The sequence below is a fragment of the Mixophyes fleayi genome, unplaced genomic scaffold (assembly GCF_038048845.1).
Source record: "Mixophyes fleayi isolate aMixFle1 unplaced genomic scaffold, aMixFle1.hap1 Scaffold_1657, whole genome shotgun sequence".
Taxonomy (NCBI): domain Eukaryota; kingdom Metazoa; phylum Chordata; class Amphibia; order Anura; family Limnodynastidae; genus Mixophyes; species Mixophyes fleayi.
Window position 1 is genome coordinate 30,001 of NW_027446018.1, and position 5,000 is coordinate 35,000.

The following is a 5,000-nucleotide window of genomic DNA, read 5'->3' on the forward strand; positions in this document are numbered from 1 at the left end:
CACCCTGAACAAGCCAATCTCGCCTGATCTTGGAAGCTATACAGGGCCAGGCCTGGTTAGTACTTGGATGGGAGACCACCTGGGAATGTCAGGTGCTGTAGGCCTTTTTTTTCTCTCTCTCTTGTTCTTGCTTCCTTCAATGCTGGTTTTGAGATGTATAAGAGATGTAGGTCAGTAGGCACTCAATACCTACAGCTACACCACCCTGAACAAGCCCAATCTCGCCTGATCTTGGAAGCCTAGCAGGGGCGGGCCTGGTTAGTACTTGGATGGGAGACCACCTGGGAATACCAGGTGCTGTAGGCCTTTTTTTTCTCTCTCTCTTGTTCTTGCTTCCTTCAATGCTGGTTTTGAGATGTATAAGAGATGTAGGTCTGTAAGCAACCAACACCTACAGCCACACCACCCTGAACAAGCCCAATCTCGTCTGATCTTGGAAGTTAAGCAGGGGCGGGCCTGGTTAGTACTTGGATGGGAGACCACCTGGGAATACCAGGTGCCGTAGGCCTTTTTTTTTTCTCTCTCTTGTTCTTGCCTCCTTCAATGCTGGTTTTGAGATGTATGAGAGATGTAGGTCAGAAGATAACCAATACCTACAGCCACACCACCCTGAACAAGCCCAATCTCGTCTGATCTTGGAAGCTAAGCATGGCCAGACCTGGTTAGTAGTTGGATGGGAGACCACCTGGGAATACCAGGTGCCGTAGGCCTTTTTTTCCTCTCTCTTGTTCTTGCTTCCTTCAATGCTGGTTTTGAGATGTAGGTCAGTAGGCAACAAATACCTACAGCCACACCACCCTGAACAAGCCCAATATCGCCTGATCTTGGAAGCTAAGCAGTGCCGGGCCTGGTTAGTACTTGGATGGGAGACCACCTGGGAATACCAGGTGCTGTAGGCCTTTTTTTTCTCTCTCTCTTGTTCTTGCTTCCTTCAATGCTGGTTTTGAGATGTATAAGAGATGTAGGTCAGTAGTCACCCAATACCTACAGCCACACCACCCTGAACAAGCCCAATCTCGCCTTATCTTGGAAGCTAAGCAGGGCTGGGCCTGGTTAGTACTTGGATGGGAGACCACCTGGGAATACCAGGTGCTGTAGGCTTTTTTTTCCTCTCTCTCTTGTTCTTGCTTCCTTCAATGCTGGTTTTGAGATGTATAAGAGATGTAGGTCTGTAAGCAACCAACACCTACAGCCACACCACCCTGAACAAGCCCAATCTCGTCTGATCTTGGAAGCTAAGCAGCGGCAGGCCTGGTTAGTACTTGGATGGGAGACCACCTGGGAATACCAGGTGCCGTAGGCCTTTTTTTTTTCTCTCTCTTGTTCTTGCTTCCTTCAATGCTGGTTTTGAGATGTATGAGAGATGTAGGTCAGTAGATAACCAATACCTACAGCCACACCACCCTGAACAAGCCCAATCTCGCCTGATCTTGGAAGCTAAGCAGGGCTGGGCCTGGTTAGTACTTGGATGGGAGACCACCTGGGAATACCAGGTGCCGTAGGCCTTTTTTTTCTCTCTCTCTCTTGTTCTTGCTTCCTTTAATGCTGGTTTTGAGATGTATAAGAGATGTAGGTCAGTAGACAACCAATACCCACAGCCACACCACCCTGAACAAGCCTAATCTCGTTTGATCTTGAAAGCTAAGCAGGAATGGGCCTGGTTAGTACTTGGATGGGAGACCACCTGGGAATTCCAAGTGCTGTATGCCTTTTTTTTCTCTCTCTTGTTCTTGCTTCCTTCAATGCTGGTTTTGAGATGTAGGTCAGTAGGCAACAAATACCTACAGCCACACCACCCTGAACAAGCCCAATCTCGCCTGATCTTGGAAGCTAAGCAGGGCCGGGCCTGGTTAGTACTTGGATGGGAGACCATCCAAGAATACCAGGTGCTGTAGGCCTTTTTTTTCTCTCTCTCTTGTTCTTGCTTCCTTCAATGCTGGTTTTGAGATGTATAAGAGATGTAGGTCTGTAAGCACCCAACACCTACAGCCACACCACCCTGAACAAGCCCAATCTCGTCTGATCTTGGAAGCTAAGCAGGGGCGGGCCTGGTTAGTACTTGGATGGGAGACCACTTGGGAATACCAGGTGCCGTAGGCCTTTTTTTTCTCTCTCTTGTTCTTGCTTCCTTCAATGCTGGTTTTGAGATGTATAAGAGATGTAGGTCAGTAGGCAACCCAATACCTACAGCCACACCACCCTGAACAAGAACAATCTCATCTGATCTTGGAAGCTAAGCAGGGCTGGGCCTGGTTAGTACTTGGATGGGAGACCACCTGGGAATACCAGGTGCCGTAGGCATTTTATTTTCTCTCTCTTGTTCTTGCTTCCTTCAATGCTGGTTTTGAGATGTAGGTCAGTAGGAAACAAATACCTACAGCCACACCACCCTGAACAAGCCCGATCTCGCCTGATCTTGGAAGCTAAGCAGTGCCGGGCCTGGTTAGTACTTGGATGGGAGACCACCTGGGAATACCAGGTGCAGTAGGCCTTTTTTTTCTCTCTCTCTTGTTCTTGCTTCCTTCAATGCTGGTTTTGAGATGTATAAGAGATGTAGGTCTGTAAGCAACCAACACCTACAGCCACACCGCCCTGAACAAGCCCAATCTCATCTGATCTTGGAAGTTAAGCAGGGCCGGGCCTGGTTAGTACTTGGATGGGAGACCACCTGGGAATACCAGGTGCTGTAGGCCTTTTTTTTTTCTCTCTCTCTTGTTCTTGCTTCCTTCAATGCTGGTTTTGAGATGTATAAGAGATGTAGGTCTGTAAGCAACCAACACCTACAGCCACACCACCCTGAACAAGCCCAATCTCGTCTGATCTTGGAAGCTAAGCAGGGACAGGCCTGGTTAATACTTGGATGGGAGACTACCTGGGAATACCAGGTGCCATAGGCATTTTTTTTTCTCTCTCTTGTTCTTGCTTCCTTCAATGCTGGTTTTGAGATGTATAAGAGATGTAGGTCTGTAGGCACCCAACACCTACAGCCACACCGCCCTGAACAAGCCGCATCTCGTCTGATCTTGGAAGTTAAGCAGGGCCTGGCCTGGTTAGTACTTGGATGGGAGACCACCTGGGAATACCAGGTGCTGTAGGCCTTTTTTTTCTCTCTCTCTTGTTCTTGCTTCCTTCAATGCTGGTTTTGAGATGTATAAGAGATGTAGGTCTGTAAGCAACCAACACCTACAGCCACACCGCCTTGAACAAGCCCAATCTCGTCTGATCTTGGAAGTTAAGCAGGGCCAGGCCTGGTTAGTACTTGGATGGGAGACCACCTGGGAATACCAGGTGCCGTGGGCATTTTTTTTTCTCTCTCTTGTTCTTGCTTCCTTCAATGCTGGTTTTGAGATGAATAAGAGATGTAGGTCAGTAGACAACCAATATCCACGGCCACACCACCCTGAACAAGCCCAATCTCGTCTGATCTTGAAAGCTAAGCAAGAACGGGCCTGGTTAGTACTTGGATGGGAGACCACCTGGGAATTCCAGGTGCTGTATGCCTTTTTTTTTCTCTCTCTTGTTCTTGCTTCCTTCAATGCTGGTTTTGAGATGTAGGTCAGTAGGCAACAAAGACCTACAGCCACACCACCCTGAACAAGCCCAATCTCGCCTGATCTTGGAAGCTATGCAGGGCCAGGCCTGGTTAGTACTTGGATGGGAGACCACCTGGGAATGCCAGGTGCTGTAGGCCTTTTTTTTCTCTCTCTCTTGTTCTTGCTTCCTTCAATGCTGGTTTTGAGATGTATAAGAGATGTAGGTCAGTAGGCACTCAATACCTACAGCTACACCACCCTGAACAAGCCCAATCTCGCCTGATCTTGGAAGCCTAGCAGGGGCGGGCCTGGTTAGTACTTGGATGGGAGACCACCTGGGAATACCAGGTGCTGTAGGCCTTTTTTTTCTCTCTCTCTTGTTCTTGCTTCCTTCAATGCTGGTTTTCAGATGTATAAGAGATGTAGGTCTGTAAGCAACCAACACCTACAGCCACACCACCCTGAACAAGCCCAATCTCGTCTGATCTTGGAAGTTAAGCAGGGGCGGGCCTGGTTAGTACTTGGATGGGAGACCACCTGGGAATACCAGGTGCCGTAGGCCTTTTTTTTTTCTCTCTCTTGTTCTTGCCTCCTTCAATGCTGGTTTTGAGATGTATGAGAGATGTAGGTCAGAAGATAACTAATACCTACAGCCACACCACCCTGAACAAGCCCAATCTCGTCTGATCTTGGAAGCTAAGCAGGGCCGGACCTGGTTAGTAGTTGGATGGGAGACCACCTGGGAATACCAGGTGCCGTAGGCCTTTTTTTCCTCTCTCTTGTTCTTGCTTCCTTCAATGCTGGTTTTGAGATGTATAAGAGATGTAGGTCTGTAAGCAACCAACACCTACAGCCACACCACCCTGAACAAGCCCAATCTCGTCTGATCTTGGAAGCTAAGCAGCGGCAGGCCTGGTTAGTACTTGGATGGGAGACCACCTGGGAATAACAGGTGCCGTAGGCCTTTTTTTTTTCTCTCTCTTGTTCTTGCTTCCTTCAATGCTGGTTTTGAGATGTATGAGAGATGTAGGTCAGTAGATAACCAATACCTACAGCCACACCACCCTGAACAAGCCCAATCTCGCCTGATCTTGGAAGCTAAGCAGGGCTGGGCCTGGTTAGTACTTGGATGGGAGACTACCTGGGAATACCAGGTGCCGTAGGCCTTTTTTTTCTCTCTTGTTCTTGCTTCCTTTAATGCTGGTTTTGAGATGTATAAGAGATGTAGGTCAGTAGACAACCAATACCCACAGCCACACCACCCTGAACAAGCCTAATCTCGTTTGATCTTGAAAGCTAAGCAGGAATGGGCCTGGTTAGTACTTGGATGGGAGACCACCTGGGAATTCCAAGTGCTGTATGCCTTTTTTTTTCTCTCTCTTGTTCTTGCTTCCTTCAATGCTGGTTTTGAGATGTAGGTCAGTAGGCAACAAATACCTACAGCCACACCACCCTGAACAAGCCCAA

General features: G+C 48.3%; 5 non-coding genes and 21 pseudogenes across 5 annotated transcripts; all 26 read left to right on the forward strand.

The window, feature by feature from the left end:
- Nucleotides 1-104, forward strand: part of LOC142115909 (5S ribosomal RNA) — a 118-nt pseudogene extending 14 nt beyond the window's left edge.
- An 83-nt stretch (nucleotides 105-187) lies between these two features.
- Nucleotides 188-306, forward strand: LOC142115679 (5S ribosomal RNA; annotated as a pseudogene).
- An 83-nt stretch (nucleotides 307-389) lies between these two features.
- On the forward strand, nucleotides 390-508 carry LOC142115658 (5S ribosomal RNA). The gene has a single exon (XR_012682252.1). It is a non-coding gene; the product is annotated as a 5S ribosomal RNA (ribosomal RNA).
- An 83-nt stretch (nucleotides 509-591) lies between these two features.
- On the forward strand, nucleotides 592-710 carry LOC142115767 (5S ribosomal RNA; annotated as a pseudogene).
- Nucleotides 711-780: 70 nt separating this feature from the next.
- Nucleotides 781-899, forward strand: LOC142115677 (5S ribosomal RNA; annotated as a pseudogene).
- An 83-nt stretch (nucleotides 900-982) lies between these two features.
- Nucleotides 983-1,101, forward strand: LOC142115536 (5S ribosomal RNA; annotated as a pseudogene).
- An 83-nt stretch (nucleotides 1,102-1,184) lies between these two features.
- LOC142115664 (5S ribosomal RNA) lies at nucleotides 1,185-1,303 on the forward strand (annotated as a pseudogene).
- Nucleotides 1,304-1,386: 83 nt separating this feature from the next.
- LOC142115373 (5S ribosomal RNA) lies at nucleotides 1,387-1,505 on the forward strand. Its single transcript, XR_012682198.1, has one exon. It is a non-coding gene; the product is annotated as a 5S ribosomal RNA (ribosomal RNA).
- An 85-nt stretch (nucleotides 1,506-1,590) lies between these two features.
- LOC142115854 (5S ribosomal RNA) lies at nucleotides 1,591-1,709 on the forward strand (annotated as a pseudogene).
- Nucleotides 1,710-1,779: 70 nt separating this feature from the next.
- On the forward strand, nucleotides 1,780-1,898 carry LOC142115488 (5S ribosomal RNA; annotated as a pseudogene).
- Nucleotides 1,899-1,981: 83 nt separating this feature from the next.
- LOC142115361 (5S ribosomal RNA) lies at nucleotides 1,982-2,100 on the forward strand. The gene has a single exon (XR_012682195.1). It is a non-coding gene; the product is annotated as a 5S ribosomal RNA (ribosomal RNA).
- Nucleotides 2,101-2,182: 82 nt separating this feature from the next.
- LOC142115546 (5S ribosomal RNA) lies at nucleotides 2,183-2,301 on the forward strand (annotated as a pseudogene).
- A 71-nt stretch (nucleotides 2,302-2,372) lies between these two features.
- On the forward strand, nucleotides 2,373-2,491 carry LOC142115643 (5S ribosomal RNA; annotated as a pseudogene).
- Nucleotides 2,492-2,574: 83 nt separating this feature from the next.
- On the forward strand, nucleotides 2,575-2,693 carry LOC142115737 (5S ribosomal RNA). Its single transcript, XR_012682259.1, has one exon. It is a non-coding gene; the product is annotated as a 5S ribosomal RNA (ribosomal RNA).
- An 85-nt stretch (nucleotides 2,694-2,778) lies between these two features.
- LOC142115831 (5S ribosomal RNA) lies at nucleotides 2,779-2,897 on the forward strand (annotated as a pseudogene).
- An 82-nt stretch (nucleotides 2,898-2,979) lies between these two features.
- LOC142115671 (5S ribosomal RNA) lies at nucleotides 2,980-3,098 on the forward strand (annotated as a pseudogene).
- Nucleotides 3,099-3,181: 83 nt separating this feature from the next.
- Nucleotides 3,182-3,300, forward strand: LOC142115573 (5S ribosomal RNA; annotated as a pseudogene).
- Nucleotides 3,301-3,382: 82 nt separating this feature from the next.
- On the forward strand, nucleotides 3,383-3,501 carry LOC142115813 (5S ribosomal RNA; annotated as a pseudogene).
- Nucleotides 3,502-3,572: 71 nt separating this feature from the next.
- Nucleotides 3,573-3,691, forward strand: LOC142115703 (5S ribosomal RNA; annotated as a pseudogene).
- Nucleotides 3,692-3,774: 83 nt separating this feature from the next.
- On the forward strand, nucleotides 3,775-3,893 carry LOC142115680 (5S ribosomal RNA; annotated as a pseudogene).
- An 83-nt stretch (nucleotides 3,894-3,976) lies between these two features.
- LOC142115670 (5S ribosomal RNA) lies at nucleotides 3,977-4,095 on the forward strand. The gene has a single exon (XR_012682253.1). It is a non-coding gene; the product is annotated as a 5S ribosomal RNA (ribosomal RNA).
- Nucleotides 4,096-4,178: 83 nt separating this feature from the next.
- Nucleotides 4,179-4,297, forward strand: LOC142115452 (5S ribosomal RNA; annotated as a pseudogene).
- Nucleotides 4,298-4,378: 81 nt separating this feature from the next.
- On the forward strand, nucleotides 4,379-4,497 carry LOC142115759 (5S ribosomal RNA; annotated as a pseudogene).
- Nucleotides 4,498-4,580: 83 nt separating this feature from the next.
- LOC142115466 (5S ribosomal RNA) lies at nucleotides 4,581-4,699 on the forward strand (annotated as a pseudogene).
- A 79-nt stretch (nucleotides 4,700-4,778) lies between these two features.
- On the forward strand, nucleotides 4,779-4,897 carry LOC142115856 (5S ribosomal RNA; annotated as a pseudogene).
- A 71-nt stretch (nucleotides 4,898-4,968) lies between these two features.
- The window catches only part of LOC142115516 (5S ribosomal RNA), a 119-nt pseudogene continuing 87 nt past the window's right edge, over nucleotides 4,969-5,000 (forward strand).